This window comes from Oncorhynchus nerka, linkage group LG14 (genome assembly GCF_034236695.1).
Source record: "Oncorhynchus nerka isolate Pitt River linkage group LG14, Oner_Uvic_2.0, whole genome shotgun sequence".
Lineage (NCBI taxonomy): Eukaryota > Metazoa > Chordata > Actinopteri > Salmoniformes > Salmonidae > Oncorhynchus > Oncorhynchus nerka.
The window spans coordinates 102255337-102270259 of NC_088409.1; positions in this window are offsets into that span (position 1 = coordinate 102255337).

Consider the following 14923-nt stretch of genomic DNA (forward strand, 5'->3'; position numbering starts at 1 on the left):
CTGGTTATAAACTATGAAACACGCCCTTCTCTCCCTTCTTATATAAAGCCCTTGACGCCAATGTAACTTCCTGTTCCGGGTACATTAGGGTGACAGTCCAATGTCAGAAGGATTCAGATAATAACGACAGAACTAAGTCAACCTCAGCGTGAGCTTTGGTTGCGAATGGTATGAACTTTGAACTCTTATTCACTACAGAAGTGATGCCTCCTAGCCGTTGAGTTAGCAACGGCCGCTGTAAACGTGGGCTAGGAAAGGACGGACAAAGGATCTCTTCTAACAAACAACACTGCCAAGTATTCAGTTTACCACCAGAGACATTCTTCTGAGGACAGGAAGATCTTTGTTGGGCAACATGGCCTTCCATCTACAACCAACCTATTGAGGCGCAGCTCAGAGTAAATATTTATTGCATTCCCCTTTGCATTCCCCTTTTCCAAATGGGCGGTTATTTAGCATGCATAAGATTCTGTATTTATGATAGTTTAGCTTCTCCCTTTGTTCTTCAGTCCTCCCGTGCTTTCATTCAAGCCCAATCCCCACTCTTTTTGTAACCAGCCGTCATACAGGTTCTGTCCCCAGGGACGTTTTCTTGTAGGACATAATTAGTAATCAATGTGTGATCCATTCTGTGTATATGTAATTCTGTGTGATTAGTTAGTTATTTAGTAAATAAATAATTAAACCAAAGTTTGTATTGCTGATTCAACTTGTTTGCCAGGGTTTGTGAAGATAACCTATATGGAACCCCGTTCAGCTAGCGGAACCCCTCGCCAACAGCCAATGAAATTGCAGGGCGCCAAATACAAATCAACAGAAATGTCATAAATCAAATTTCTCAAATATACAAGTATTAGGCACCATTTTAAAGATAAGCCACAGTGTCTGATTTCAAAAAAGCTTTACAGCGAAAGCTCCACAAACGATTATGTTAGGTCACCACCAAGTCACAGAAAAACAGCCATTTTTCCAGCCAAAGAGAGGAGTCACAAAAAGCACAAATAGAGATACAATTAATCACTAACCTTTGATGATCTTCATCAGATGACACTCATAGGACTTCATGGTAAACAAATCCGAACTTGCGTTCAGGTCCAGCCGAACATCGGACGAAAAGTTAAAAAAGTTATATTACAGGTCGTAGAAACTTGTCAAACTAAGTATAGAATCAATCTTTAGGATGTTTTTATCATAAATGTTCAGTTATGTTCCAACTGGAGAATTCCATTGTCTGTAGAAAAGCAATGGAACGAGAGCTACCTCTCATGTGAATGCGCGTGACTGAGATTGAGGCTGTTGCCAGACCCCTGACTCAATCAGCTCTCATTCGCCCCCACTTCACTATAGAAGCCTGAAACAACGTTCTAAAAATGGTTGACATCTAGTGGAAGCCTTAGGAAGTGCAACTTGACCCATATCCCACTGTGTATTCGATAGGGGCTGAGTTCAAAAACTACAAACCTCAGATTTTCCACTTCCTGTTTGGATTGTTTCTCAGGTTTTTGACTGCCATATAGGTTCTGTTATACTCACAGACATCATTCAAACAGTTTTAGAAACTTCAGACTGTTTTCTATCCGCATTGTGTCTGTGATCTTGTCCAGGAGGGGTGTATTTGATATATGCCTGTTGATGAGGTTTTGTTTTTGGTCCTGAGAGCGAGATAAGAACATAGTTTAGGAGACAAAAGCTGAACGATAATTTATAGCCAATGCCGTCTGGCTATGTGTGTCTTTGCTATAAAGGATCTCAGTTGCAATGTGTAAGGGACTCTCAGAGAATTCATTTATAGACACTGAATTGATCTGAGAGTCACAGGGTTGTGATGGAGCTCATATAATTAAAGATGGACTTTATGATAACTCTGACTTGTGTGTGTGGTTTGCTCTCATGATTTGGTAAATACAGGAAATTTCCACTACAGGCGCAGGAGAGTAAAACGAGTGTAATGGAGTCTTTTTAATATATGTCCACTAAACATGCTCCAAACACTAAATGTATTTATACAAAAATAATGGGTATGAGTTCCCTATACAAACATAAACAACACTGACATAAAACAATCTCTGACAAAGACATGAGGGGAAACAGAGGGTTAAATACACAACAGGTAATGAATGGGATTGAAACCAGGTGTGTGGGAAGACAAGACAAAACCAATGAAAAATGGATCAATGATGGCTAGAAGACCGGTGACGTCGACCGCGGAGCACCGCCTGAACAAGGAGAGGCAACGACTTCGGAAGAAGTCGTGACAGTACCCCCCCCCCCCCCTGACGTGCGGCTTCAGCAGTGCATCGAATCCGGCCTCGGGGACGACAAGGAGGGCAAGGTGCGGGGCGATCCGGATGGAGACAGTGGAATTCTTTAAACATGGAAGTATCTAACACGTCCTCCACCGGAACCCAGCATCTCTCCTCCGGCCCGTACCCCTCCCAGTCCAGAGAGGTGAGCCTGGAGAAGAGCCCCTAAGCAAGCTGGTCCTGGGGCTCAGTTCACAAACACAAACAGACCACACAGAGCCCCAGGACAGCAGCACAATTAGACCCAACCAAATCATGAGAAAACAAAAAGATAATTACTTGACACGTTGGAAAGAATTAACAATAAAACAGAGCAAACTAGAATGCTATTTGGCCCTAAACAGAGAGTACATAGTGGCAGAATACCTGTCCACTGTGACTGATCCAAACTTAATCAAAGCTTTGACTATGTACAGACTCAGTGAGTATAAGCCTTTCTATTGAGAAAGGCCACCAAAGGTGGAAACTGACCTGCACTTCCTAAACTCCTGCCAAATGTATGACCATATTAGAGACACATATTTCCCTCAGATATTTCCCAACGAATTCAAAAAACAAATCCAATTTTGATAAACTCCCATATCTATTGGGTGAAATACCACTGTGTGCCATCACAGCAGCAAGATTTGTGACCTGTTTCCACAAGAAAAGGTCAACCAGTGAAGAGCAAACACCATTGCAAAGACAACACATATTTATTTGTATTTATTTTCCCTTTTGTTCTTTAACTATATGCACATCGTTACAACACTGTACATGGACATAATATGATGTTAATGTTAATGTCTTTATTCTTTTGGAGTGTAATGTTTACTGTTGATATTGTTATTATCTGCTTCACTTCCTTTATAAACATGTTTCCCATGCCAATAAAGCCCTTTGAATTGAATTCAGAAATTGAGAGAGAGATAGATAGATGAGAGAGAGTAATGTGTCCAGTGCGTTCATTTCTCATTTCCTCATACCTCATTTCTGTGCTGGCAGGTCCTCTCCTGCAAGCACACCGGCCTGCCATATAAAATGTTAATTTCTGAAGTGTAACATGGTTGTTTGGATGAGGGCTGAGCTTCTGCCAACATCATGCAGCTGGCTAGAGATCCAGAAATGTGTTCCAAATGAAACCCTATTCCCTACATATCTACTGTATATTTTAATTTTATTTAATTTAACCTTTATTTAACTAGGCAATTCATAGTGGACTACTTTTGAACAAGTCCCCTAGAGGTCTGGTCAAAAGTATTGCACTATATAGGGAATAGAGTGCCATTTGGGACACATTTCTGAAGAGGAGATGGAAGAGGTTGGCGCCAGTGAACCGGAGAGGAGAAACAGGAGCACCACGGCATGAGTCCCAAATGGCACCCTTTTCCCTATAGTGCACTACTTTTGACAAGGGCCCATTGGGACTGCATAGGGAATAGAGTGCAATTTGGGACAGATGGATTGGCTTCTTAGCTAGGGCCAGCTACCCAATGCCTCTCCAATGGCTGTATTTTACCCAGCTTCACTACAGGGACTAAACATCTAACAATAGTTAGGATATAACGCTGGTTGGGGGTTGGATTTCAAACATTAATCACAGAACTGAACTAAAAGCACATATGAGTAGATTTGTTGTTGTTGAATCAAATCAAATCACGTGTGCCGAATACAACCTTACAGTGAAATGCTTCTGTCCATAGGACCACTTTAAGCCGTAAACTCCACAGAGCTGGGCTTTAGGGAAGAGTGGCCAGAAAAAAGCCATTGCTTAATGACAAAAATAAGCAAACACGTTCAGTGTTCGCCAAAAGGCCTGTGGGAGACTCCCCAAACATATGGGAGAAGGTACTGTGGGAGACTCCCCAAACATATGGGAGAAGGTACTGTGGGAGACTCCCCAAACATATGGAAGAAGGTACTGTGGGAGACTCCCCAAACATATGGGAGAAGGTACTGTGGGAGACTCCCCAAACATATGGAAGAAGGTACTGTGGGAGACTCCCCAAACATATGGAAGAAGGTACTGTGGGAGACTCCCCAAACATATGGAAGAAGGTACTGTGGGAGACTCCCCAAACATATGGAGGAAGGTACTGTGGGAGACTCCCTAAACATATGGAAGAAGGTACTGTGGGAGACTCCCCAAACATATGGGAGAAGGTACTGTGGGAGACTCCCTAAACATATGGAAGAAGGTACTGTGGGAGACTCCCCAAACATATGGAAGAAGGTACTGTGGGAGACTCCCTAAACATATGGAAGAAGGTACTGTGGGAGACTCCCTAAACATATGGAAGACGGTACTCTGGTCAGATGAGACTAAACTTGAGCTTTTTGGCCATCAAGGAAAAATGTCTGGCGCACACCCAACACCTCTCATCACCCCGAGAACAACACGCTCACTGTGAAGCATGGTGGTGGCAGCATCATGATGTGGGGATGTTTTTCATCGGCAGGGAAACTGGTCAGAATTGAAGGAATGATGAATGGCGCTAAATAAAGGGAAATTCTTGAGGGAAACCTGTTTCAGTCTTCTAGAGATTTGAGACTGGGTCGGAGGTTCACCTTCAAATCAAATCAAAGTGTATTTGTCACTTGCGCAGATTACAACAGCTGAACCTTATAGTGAAATGCTTACTTACAGGCTCTAACCAATAGTGCAAAAAATGGTATGTAGGTGAACAATAGGTAGGTAAAGAAATAAAACAACAGTAAAAAGACAGACTATATACAGTAGAGAGGCTATATACAGTAGAGAGGCTACATACAGTAGAGAGGCTATATACAGTAGTGAGGCTATATACAGTAGAGGCTATATACAGTAGAGAGGCTATATACAGTAGAGAGGCTATATACAGTAGAGAGGCTATATGCAGTAGTGAGGCTTTAAAAGTAGCAAGGCTACATAGAGACACCAGTTAGTCAGGCTTATTGAGGTAGTATGTACATGTAGATATGGTTAAAGTGACTATGCATATATGATGAACAGAGAGTAGCAGTAGCATACAAAGAGGGGTTGGGGAGGGGCACACAATGCAGATAGTCTGGGTAGCCATTTGACTACCTGTTTAGGAGTCTTATGGCTTGGGGGTAAAAACTGTTGAGAAGCCTTTTGGTCCTAGACATGGCACTCCGGTACAGCTTGCCATGTGGTAGTAGAGAGAACATTCTCTGACTAGGGTGGCTGGGGTCTTTGACAATTTTTAGGGCCTTCCTCTGACACCACCTGGTGTAGAGGTCCTGGATGACAGGGAGCTTAGCCCCAGTGATGTACTGGGCCGTACGCACTACCCTCTGTAGTGCCTTGCAGTCGGAGGCCGAGCAATTGCCATACCAGGCAGTGATGCAACCAGGATGCTCTCGATGGTGCAGCTGTAGAACCTTTTGGGGATCTCAGGACCCATGCCAAATCTTTTTAGTTTCCTGAGGGGAATAGGCTTTTTAAATTTAACCAGGCAAGTCATTTAAGAACAAATTCTTATTTTCAATGATGGCCTAGGAACAGTGGGTTAACTGCCTATTCAGGGGCAGAACGACAGATTTGTACCTTGTCAGCTCGGGGGTTTGAACTTGCAACCTTCCGGTCACTAGTCGTGCCATCTTCACAACTGTCAAGGTGTGTTTCGACTATTCTAGTTTGTTGTTGATGTGGACACCAAGGAACTTGAAGCTCTCAACCTGCTCCACTACAGCCCCGTTGATGAAAATGGGGGCGCGCTCGGTCCTCCTTTTCCTGTGGTCCACAATCATCTCCTTTGTCTTGATTACGTTGAGGGATGGGTTGTGACTGGCCTGACTGAAACATGGCTTAAGCCTGACAAATTTACTGTGTTAAATGAGGCCTCTCATCCTGGTTACACTAGTGACCACATCCCCCACGCATCCCACAAAGGGAGTGTTGTTGCTAACATTTATGATAGCAAATTTCAATTTGCAAAACAAATGACTTTGGAGCTTTGAGCTTCTAGTCATGAAATCTATGCAGTCTACTCAATCACTTTTTATAGCTACTTTTTACAGGCCTCCTGGGCCATATACAGCTTTCCTCACTGGGTTCCCTGAATTCCTATCGGACCTTGTGGTCATGGCAGATAATATTCACATTTTTGGTGACTTCAATATTCGCATGGAAAAGTCCACAGACTCACTCCAAAAGGATTAGGAGTCATCATCGACTCAGTGGGTTTTGTCCAACATGTCTCCGGACCTACTCACTGCCACAGTCATACTCTGGACCTAACATTTTGTCCCGTGGAATAAATATTGTGGATCTTAATGTTTTTCCTCATAAACCTGGACTATCAGACCACCATTTTATTACATTTGCAATCCCAACAAATAATCTGCTCAGACCCCAACCAAGGATAATCGAAAGCCGTGACATAAATTCTCAGACAACCCAAAGATTCCTAGATGCCCTTCCAGACTCCCTCCACCTACCCAAGGATGTCAGAGAACAAAAATGGGTTAACCACCAAACTAAGGAACTAAATATAACCTTGCGTAATACCCTAGATGCAGTTGCACCCCTAAAAACCCAAAATATTTGTCATAAGAAACTAGCTCCCTAGTATACAGAAAATACCTGACCCCTGAAGCAAGCTTCCAGAAAATTGGAAACGGAAATGGCGCTACACGAAACTGGAAGTCTTCCGACTAGCTTGGAAAGACAGTGCCGTGCAGAAGAGCTACAGGGTCATCATATTTTTCCAACTTAATTGAGGAGAATAAGAACTATCCAAAATGTATTTTTTGATACTGTTGCAAAGCTAACTAAAAATTATTCCCCAAGAAAGGATGGCTTCACTTCAGCAGTGATAAATTCATGAACTTCTTTGAGGAAAAGATCATGAGCATTAGAAAGCAAATTACGGACTCCTCTTTAAATCTGCATATTCCTCCAAAGCTCAGTTGCCTTGAGTCTGCACTACTCTGCCAGGACCTAGGATCAAGGGAGACACTCAAGGTTTTTTATACTATATCTCTCTCTCTATACTATATCTCTTGACACAAATAGCTACAAGCTATTTAGTCATTTTTCGTTTTTTTTTACCTGGATAACACTCGCCAGTCCAGCTTCCCTGCCCCATCCACCGCTGCCCCCTGGACACTGATCACTTGATGCATGCTGGACTGTCCATTAATCACGGTACTCCATTCTGCTTGATTATGTTTTATCTGTCGGCCCCAGCCGCACTCAGGCTCTGTGTGTAGTTAATCCGACCCTCCCTCTGCCTAGTTAACACCATTTTACCTGCTGTTGTTGTGCTAGCTGATTAGCTGATGTTGTCTCACCTACTGTTTTAGCTATCTCTCCCAATTCAACACCTGTGATTACTGTATGCCTCGCTGTATGTCTCTCTCAAGTGTCAATATGCCTTGTATACTGTTGTTCAGGTTAGTTATCATTGTTTTAGTTCACAATGGAGCCCCTAGTTCCACTCTTCATACCCCTGATACCTCCTTTGTCCCACCTCCCACACATGCGGTGACCTCACCCATTACAACCAGCATGTCCAGAGATACAACCTCTCTCATCATCACCCAGTGCCTGGGATTACCTCCGCTGTACCCGCACCCCACCATACCCCTGTCTGCGCATTATGCCCTGAATATATTCTACCATGCCCAGAAACCTGCTCCTCTTATTCTCTGTCCCCAACGCTCTAGGCGACCAGTTTTGATAGCCTTTAGCCGCACCCTCATACTACTCCTTCTCTGTTCCGCGGGTGATGTGGAGGTAAACCCAGGCCCTGCATGTCCCCAGGCACCCTCATTTGTTGACTTCTGTGATCGAAAAAGCCTTGGTTTCATGCATGTCAACATCAGAAGCCTCCTCCCTAAGTTTGTTTTACTCACTGCTTTAGCACACTCTGCTAACCCTGATGTCCTTGCCGTCTCTGAATCCTGGCTCAGGAAGGCCACCAAAAATTCAGAGATTTCCATACCCAACATCTTCCGTCAAGATAGAACTGCCAAAGGGGGAGGAGTTGCAGTCTACTGCAGAGATAGCCTGTAAAGTAATGTCATACTTTCCAGGTCCATACCCAAACAGTTCGAACTACTAATTTTGAAAATTACTCTCTCCAGAAATAAGTCTCTCACTGTTGCCGCCTGCTACCGACCCCCCTCAGCTCCCAGCTGTGCCCTGTTATTCTAACTTCCGCGACGCATATAAGGCCCTGCCCCGCCCCCCTTTCGGAAAAGCTGACCACGACTCCATTTTGTTGATCCCTGCCTACAGGCAGAAACTGAAACAAGAGGCTCCCACGCTGAGGTCTGTCCAACGCTGGTTAGACCAAGCTGACTCCACACTCCAAGACTGCTTCCATCACGTGGACTGGGACATGTTTCGTATTGCGTCAGATAAAAATATTGACGAATACGCTGATTCGGTGTGCGAGTTCATTAGAACGTGCATTGAAGATGTCGTTCCCATAGCAACGATAAAAACATTCCCTAACCAGAAACCGTGGATTGATGGCAGCATTCACGTGAAACTGAAAGCGCGAACCACTGCTTTTAATCAGGGCAAGGTGTCTGGCAACATGACCGAATACAAACAGTGCAGCTATTCCCTCCGCAAGGCTATTAAACAAGCTAAGCGTCAGTACAGAGACAAAGTAGAATTTCAATTCAACGGCTCAGACACAAGAGGCATGTGGCAGGGTCTACAGTCAATCACGGACTACAAGAAGAAACCCAGCCCAGTCACGGACCAGGATGTCTTGCTCCCAGGCAGACTAAATAACTTTTTTGCCCGCTTTGAGGACAATACAGTGCCACTGACACGGCCTGCAACGAAAACATGCGGTCTCTCCTTCACTGCAGCCGAGGTGAGTAAGACATTTAAACGTGTGTAACCCTCGCAAGGCTGCAGGCCCAGACGGCATCCCCAGCCGCGCCCTCAGAGCATGCGACCAGCTGGCCGGTGTGTTTACGGACATATTCAATCAATCCCTATACCAGTCTGCTGTTCCCACATGCTTCAAGAGGGCCACCATTGTTCCTGTTCCCAAGAAAGCTAAGGTAACTGAGCTAAACGACTACCGCCCCGTAGCACTCACTTCCGTCATCATGAAGTGCTTTGAGAGACTAGTCAAGGAACATATCACCTCCACCCTACCTGACACCCTAGACCCACTCCAATTTGCTTACCGCCCAAATAGGTCCACAGACGATGCAATCTCAACCACACTGCACACTGCCCTAACCCACCTGGACAAGAGGAATACCTATGTGAGAATGCTGTTCATCGACTACAGCTCGGCATTCAACACCATAGTACCCTCCAAGCTCGTCATCAAGCTCGAGACCCTGGGTCTCGACCCCGCCCTGTGCAACTGGGTACTGGACTTCCTGACGGGCCGCCCCCAGGTGGTGAGGGTAGGCAACAACATCTCCTCCCCGCTGATCCTCAACACGGGGCCCCACAAGGGTGCGTTCTGAGCCCTCTCCTGTACTCCCTGTTCACCCACGACTGCGTGGCCACGCACGCCTCCAACTCAATCATCAAGTTTGCGGACGACACAACAGTGGTAGGCTTGATTACCAACAACGACGAGACGGCCTACAGGGAGGAGGTGAGGGCCTCGGAGTGTGGTGTCAGGAAAATAACCTCACACTCAACGTCAACAAAACTAAGGAGATGATTGTGGACTTCAGGAAACAGCAGAGGGAACACCCCCTATCCACATCGATGGAACAGTAGTGGAGAGGGTAGCAAGTTTTAAGTTCCTCGGCATACACATCACAGACAAACTGAATTGGTCCACTCACACTGACAGCGTCGTGAAGAAGGCGCAGCAGCGCCTCTTCAACCTCAGGAGGCTGAAGAAATTTGGCTTGTCACCAAAAGCACTCACAAACTTCTACAGATGCACAATCGAGAGCATCCTGGCGGGCTGTATCACCGCCTGGTACGGCAACTGCTCCGCCCTCAACCGTAAGGCTCTCCAGAGGGTAGTGAGGTCTGCACAACGCATCACCGGGGGCAAACTACCTGCCCTCCAGGACACCTACACCACCCGATGTTACAGGAAGGCCATAAAGATCATCAAGGACATCAACCACCCGAACCACTGCCTGTTCACCCCGCTATCATCCAGAAGGCAAGGTCAGTACAGGTACATCAAAGCTGGGACCGAGAGACTGAAAAACAGCTTCTATCTCAAGGCCATCAGACTGTTAAACAGCCACCACTAACATTGAGTGGCTGTTGCCAACACACTGTCATTGACACTGACCCAACTCCAGCCACTTAATAATGGGAATTGATGGGAAATGATGTAAATATATCACTAGCCACTTTAAACAATGCTACCTTATATAATGTTACTTACCCTACATTATTCATCTCATATGCATACGTATATACTGTACTCTACATCATCGACTGCATCCTTATGTAATACATGTATCACTAGCCACTTTAACTATGCCACTTTGTTTACTTTGTCTACATACTCATCTCATATGTATATACTGTACTCGATACCATCTACTGTATGCTGCTCTGTACCATCACTCATTCATATATCCTTATGTACATATTCTTTATCCCCTTACACTGTGTATAAGAGAGTAGTTTTGGAATTGTTAGTTAGATTACTTGTTGGTTATCACTGCATTGTCGGAACTAGAAGCACAAGCATTTCGCTACACTCGCATTAACATCTGCTAACCATGTGTATGTGACAAATACAATTTGATTTGATTTGATTTGGACACCATTTGTGAATTGATCGCCCCCCATCTAGCTTCAGAGTTTGTTCTGTTAGGTGACCTAAACTGGGATATGCTTAACACCCCGGCAGTCCTACAATCTAAGCTAGATTCCCTCAATCTCACACAAATCATCAAGGAACCCACCAGGTACAACCCTAACTCTGTAAACAAGGGCACCCTCATAGATGTCATCCTGACAACTGGCCCTCCAAATACACCTCCGCTGTCTTCAACCAGGATCTCAGCGATCACTGCCTCATTGCCTGTATCCGCTACGGAGCCGCAGTCAAACGACCACCCCTCATCACTGTCAAACGCTCCCTAAAACAATTCTGTGAACAGGCCTTTCTCATCGACCTGGCCCGGGTATCCTGGAAGGACATTGACCTCATCCCGTCAGTTGAGGATGCCTGGTCATTCTTTAAAAGTAACTTCCTCACCATTTTAGATAAGCATGCTCCATTCAAAAAATGCAGAACTAAGAACAGATACAGCCCTTGGTTCACTCCAGACCTGACTGCCCTCGACCAGCGCAAAAACATCCTGTGGCGGACTGCAATAGCATCGAATAGTCCCCGCGATATGCAACTGTTCAGGGAAGTCAGGAACCAATACACGCAGTCAGTCAGGAAAGCTAAGGCCAGCTTCTTCAGGCAGAAGTTTGCATCCTGTAGCTCCAACTCCAAAAAGTTCTGGGACACTGTGAAGTCCATGGAGAACAAGAGCACCTCCTCCCAGCTGCCCACTGCACTGAGGCTAGGTAACACGGTCACCACCGATAAATCCATGATTATCGAAAACTTCAACAAGCATTTCTCAACGGCTGGCCATGCCTTCCGCCTGGCTACTCCAACCTCGGCCAACAGCTCCGCCCCCCCTCCGCAGCTACTCGCCCAAGCCTCTCCAGGTTCTCCTTTACCCAAATCCAGATAGCAGATGTTCTGAAAGAGCTGCAAAACCTGGACCCGTACAAATCAGCTGGGCTTGACAATCTGGACCCTCTATTTCTGAAACTATCCGCCGCCATTGTCGCAACCCCTATTACCAGCCTGTTCAACCTCTCTTTCATATCGTCTGAGATCCCCAAGGATTGGAAAGCTGCCGCAGTCATCCCCCTCTTCAAAAGGGGAGACACCCTGGACCCAAACTGTTACAGACCTATATCCATCCTGCCCTGCCTATCTAAGGTCTTCGAAAGCCAAGTCAACAAACAGGTCACTGACCATCTCGAATCCCACCGTACCTTCTCCGTTGTGCAATCTGGTTTCCGAGCCGGTCACGGGTGCACCTCAGCCACGCTCAAGGTACTAAACGATATCATAACCGCCATCGATAAAAGACAGTACTGTGCAGCCGTCTTCATCGACCTTGCCAAGGCTTTCGACTCTGTCAATCACCATATTCTTATCGGCAGACTCAGTAGCCTCGGTTTTTCGGATGACTGCCTTGCCTGGTTCACCAATTACTTTGCAGAAATGTTCAGTGTGTCAAATCGGAGGGCATGCTGTCCGGTCCTCTGGCAGTCTCTATGGGGGTGCCACAGGGTTCAATTCTCGGGCCGACTCTTTTCTCTGTATATATCAATGATGTTGCTCTTGCTGCGGGCGAATCCCTGATCCACCTCTACGCTGACGACACCATTCTATATACTTCCGGACCGTCCTTGGACACTGTGCTATCTAACCTCCAAACGAACTTCAATGCCATACAACACTCCTTCCGTGGCCTCCAACTGCTCTTAAACGCTAGTAAAACCAAATGCATGCTTTTCAACCGTTCGCTGCCTGCACCCGCACGCCTGACCAGCATCACCACCCTGGATGGTTCCGACCTTGAATATGTGGACATCTATAAGTACCTAGGTGTCTGGCTAGACTGTAAACTCTCCTTCCAGACTCATATCAAACATCTCCAATCGAAAATCAAATCAAGAGTCGGCTTTCTATTCCGCAACAAAGCCTCCTTCACTCACGCCGCCAAACTTACCCTAGTAAAACTGACTATCCTACCGATCCTCGACTTTGGCGATGTCATCTACAAAATTGCTTCCAACACTCTACTCAGCAAACTGGATGCAGTTTATTACAGTGCCATCCGTTTTGTCACTAAAGCACCTTATACCACCCACCACTGCGACTTGTATGCTCTAGTCGGCTGGCCCTCGCTACATATTCGTCGCCAGACCGACTGGCTCCAGGTCATCTACAAGTCCATGCTTGGTAAAGCTCCGCCTTATCTCAGTTCACTGGTCACGATGGCAACACCCATCCGTAGCACGCGCTCCAGCAGGTGTATCTCACTGATCATCCCTAAAGCCAACACCTCATTTGGCCGCCTTTCATTCCAGTACTCTGCTGCCTGTGACTGGAACGAATTGCAAAAATCGCTGAAGTTGGAGACTTTTATCTCTCTCACCAACTTCAAACATCTGCTATCTGAGCAGCTAACCGATCGCTGCAGCTGTACATAGTCTATTGGTAAATAGCCCACCCATTTTCACCTACCTCATCCCCATACTGTTTTTATTTATTTACTTTCCTGCTCTTTTGCACACCAATATCTCTACCTGTACATGTCCATCTGATCATTTATCACTCCAGTGTTAATCTGCAAAATTGTAATTATTCGCCTACCTCCTCATGCCTTTTGCACACAATGTATATAGACTCCCCTTTTTTTTTCTACTGTGTTATTGACTTGTTAATTGTTTACTCCATGTGTAACTCTGTGTTGTCTGTTCACACTGCTATGCTTTATCTTGGCCAGGTCGCAGTTGCAAATGAGAATTTGTTCTCAACTAGCCTACCTGGTTAAATAAAGGTGAAATAAAAATAAAATAAATAAATAAATAAACATTGATGAAAATAGTCTTGGCCTCTAAACCTTCAAGCTGCATACTGGACCCTATTCCAACTAAACTACTGAAAGAGCTGCTTCCTATTGAACATAATAAACAGCTCTCTATCCACCGGATGTGTACCAAACTCACTATAAGTGGCAGTAATAAAGCATCTCTTGAAAAAGCCGAACCTTGAAAATATAAAAAACTATCGGTTAATATCGAATCTCCCATGCCTCTAAAACATTTTTTTTAAAGCTCTTGCGCAGCAACTCACTGCCTTCCTGAAGACAAACAATGTATACGAAATGCTTCAGTCTGGTTATAGACCCCATCATAGCACTGATACTTCACTCATGAAGGTGGTAAATGACATAATGGACCAAGTCTCTGCATCTGTGCTCGTGCTCCAAGACCTTAGTGCTGTTTTTGATACCATCGACCACCACATTCTTTTGGAGAGATTGGAAGCCCAAATTGGTCTACATGGACAAGTTCTGGCCTGGTTTAGATCTTATCTGTCGGAAAGATATCAGCCTGTCTCTGTGGATGGTTTGTCTTCTGACAAATCAACTGTAAATTTCGGTGTTCCTCAAGGTTCCGTTTTAGGACAATTGTTTTCACTATATATTTAACCTCTTGGTGATATCTTTTGGAAACATAACGTTAACATTCACTACTATGTTGACGACACACAGCTGTGGCCAAAAGTTTTGAGAATGACCCAAATATACATTTTCACAAAGTCTGCTGCCTCAGTTTGTATGATGGCAATTTGCATATACTCCAGAATGTTATGAAGAGTGATCAGATGAATTGCAATTATTTGCAAAGTCCCTCTTTGCCATGGAAATGAACTGAATCTCCAAAAAACATTTACATTGCATTTCAGCCCTGCCACAAAAGTCAGTGATTCTCTCGTTACACAGGTTTGAGTGTTGACGAGGACAAGGCTCTGCTGATAGAGTTCGAAAAACACACTGGAAACTTCAAAAGGAGGGTGATGCTTGGAATCATTGTTCTTCCTCTGTCAATCCTAGTTACTTGCAAGAAAACACGTGCCGTCATCATT